We start from the raw sequence: 2,665 nt of genomic DNA, 5'->3' as shown, positions 1-2,665 counted from the left end.
AGTTAAGTATTGGCGAAAGAAAAATGTCAAAAAAGAGAAGAAGGAATAAGATCTAACAAGCTTGAACTGCTATAAAATACTATGTGTAGTATTTTTCGCTACATCTCTTATATACCTTCGATCAGCTGATCCCCTTAGTCACATCGAAATAACAGCTGACTCAGACCGTAACTTAAATATATATTTATTTAGGTATGTACAGAATTTTTTAATATACTTGTCGGGGTAACTAGGCATTAGAAAACAAACAACTTTAGGTAAGAAATCATAAGATATCCTTATGTAACAATTTTCAGCACACTTAAATTTATATTTTTAACCACGACTATTGTTACAAGCATATTGGTTCAAAAATTAATGAGTCTTAGACGATTATACAATTATTGCTCTGTAACTTTTTGGTGAACATAGTATCTTATAACTTCTTTAAATAGAAAAAATCTTTTGATGTATAATTGATCTCAGTTCCATCATTCTCAATAAAATATTTTAAAATATTGAATGATTTCAAGCATTATATAAGAAAAAAATGTATGAAATATAGAACAGGTTTGTAATTATTTTTTGTTATTTTATTTTATTAGTTATATTGTTGAATATATTGTATGGAATACATTTTTATGTTATTTTATTGTATTGCTGATGATTCTCTGATGGACCTTGATTAAAAAAAAATCTACATATAAAGCGATAACTCGTTTGCCCAAGTTATTGCTCATATATACCATTCCATTGTGAGGCACATCAACAAATTAATAAGACGGGTATTTATTTAATTAAAATAATTAATATTCATGACAAATAATGAAAGTAGAAATCGAAAGAAAGGAACTCAAATTATAATTCCGAGTATTTTAACCAGAGCCTTTAGCTACTGGTACATGGCAAACGAACCAATTAAGGTATCACAAGAAATTCAAACAACGATATTAGGTTAAACAAGAGATAGTACATCTCATGTCAAATTTAGCCACATTGTATGAATAGTACGGAAACATAATGTGGTTTTATGATCTATAAATCCAATGATCCTTGAATTGGTTGAACTTTTACCGCTTACAATGGGTAATAAGGTTTCCTTTGAGAGGCTAAACTCTTAAGCTGTGAAATGATAATCTAACTAAATATTGACATTAATAAATACTATATATTCTAGTAGAATAAATTAATAAATAATATTTATGATTTATATAATATGATATAATGTTATGGAAGAAAAGATTTTACCAAGTTTCAGACAGCACATATATTCCAAAACAAAAAATTCTCAAGAATATTTATTCTGAGCTATCCTAAGGAAATTATAAGGTATCAATTATTATAAATAGAAAAATAAAATACAAACATTTAATTTCAATAAGTATTATATGAAGGAAAAAAAAAATGAAAATGCTTAATTTTTTTTATTGCTATGAACTTAAGTTGTTCAACAATCAATGGGGGAATATAAACTTACTTTTTGTCAATTTACAAAAATCCATCGTCTTTCTGAAATTCATAATACTCGTATAGTATCTATTATTTAATATTTAATTGTTTATTAAATATTAAATAAAATATGACTGTTATATTCTTCGCTATCCCTCTTTATATATATATATATTTATAGACAGAGAGAGAGAGAGATGAAAAGACTGCAGAAAGTCTATTTAATGCCATTTTTATTAAAGAAATAAGAGATTCAAATTTAAGAAAGAAATATACGAATCCTCATAATTGCTAGTTGGTATCTTGATTATACTCAAAAAGATCAGTTCCCACTAAACATTCTGCTGAACCTGAAACTGAGAAATATAAAAATAAGCAATATATTATTTAAATATGAATTTTCGAATAAAAATCCGCAAATCGACTTGTCTGAGAAAAACTGAAGAACTCTTGGCGATTTCCGCTCACAGATTTAATTTTATTTTCAACTTCTTCCTCTTCTCAAATAGATTACCTAAGAGATCGGTGCAAACGTTTCTCTTAATTCCATCAAATCATAAGTATTGGTAAGAGTTGATAAAGAAGAGCTCAAATAATGAACAATAAGAGAACATATTACATGGTTGAAGAAAGAATATAAGTTATTATGAGTATAAAGATTTTATAGGCTATCAAATGACATCATTACATTATACGTTAGTATAAAAAAATATATACAATAAGTAAGTAACAATTCCTCAATTACAGAAGTAATAAGGAATTGCAATTTTTTCAGTATGATGAATAAAAAATAATGAGTATTATAATGAAAACAATTCGAGAGCTAACCTGAAGAAAGGTCTAAGGATGGTTAAAAACCGTGACCCGGACGGCAAGCCAGGATCCTGATCACTGAGCGACAAGTGTTCGCCGGACAGGACCTGCATTGATCCACCCCGCGCATGCGGCCATCTCTAAAATTATTGATAAAGTCTTTAATGAAAGGCTTCATTGGCTGCAGTAGGGGTTCGGGGAAGGGTTGTAATGTAGGCGTCATGACGCACTCCATAAATACTAAAATAAACCCACCTCCTCCTCCAGAGGTTTTCCAGGAGAAACTGGACTTGTACAATCTTGGCTTGTTACTAAGCACAGTTATACATTTACGCAACAATGCCAACGTCAATCCCTTTCTTAGAAGCACTCTTTTCCTTGTTTAAGATCTTATGATAAGTATCACCCTGTTCAATTTATTGTT

General features: G+C 29.0%; 1 protein-coding gene across 2 annotated transcripts in view; it reads right to left on the bottom strand.

Annotated features, from left to right (window-relative positions):
* LOC106692405 (uncharacterized) overlaps positions 1-2,324 on the bottom strand; it is a 36,252-nt gene extending 33,928 nt beyond the window's left edge. For both annotated transcript variants that reach the window (XR_002945163.2, XM_014438342.2), the window contains exon 1: positions 2,257-2,324. The gene's annotated coding sequence lies outside the window, so the exon portion shown is untranslated. The remainder of the gene's footprint in view (positions 1-2,256) is intronic.
* Between the last annotated feature and the right edge of the window lie 341 nt (positions 2,325-2,665).

This window comes from Halyomorpha halys, unplaced genomic scaffold, assembly GCF_000696795.3.
Source record: "Halyomorpha halys isolate HHAL.00 unplaced genomic scaffold, Hhal_1.1 Scaffold55.1, whole genome shotgun sequence".
Taxonomy (NCBI): domain Eukaryota; kingdom Metazoa; phylum Arthropoda; class Insecta; order Hemiptera; family Pentatomidae; genus Halyomorpha; species Halyomorpha halys.
The sequence above is the reverse complement of the archived record's forward strand: the minus strand, read 5'-3'. Positions and strand labels throughout refer to the sequence as shown.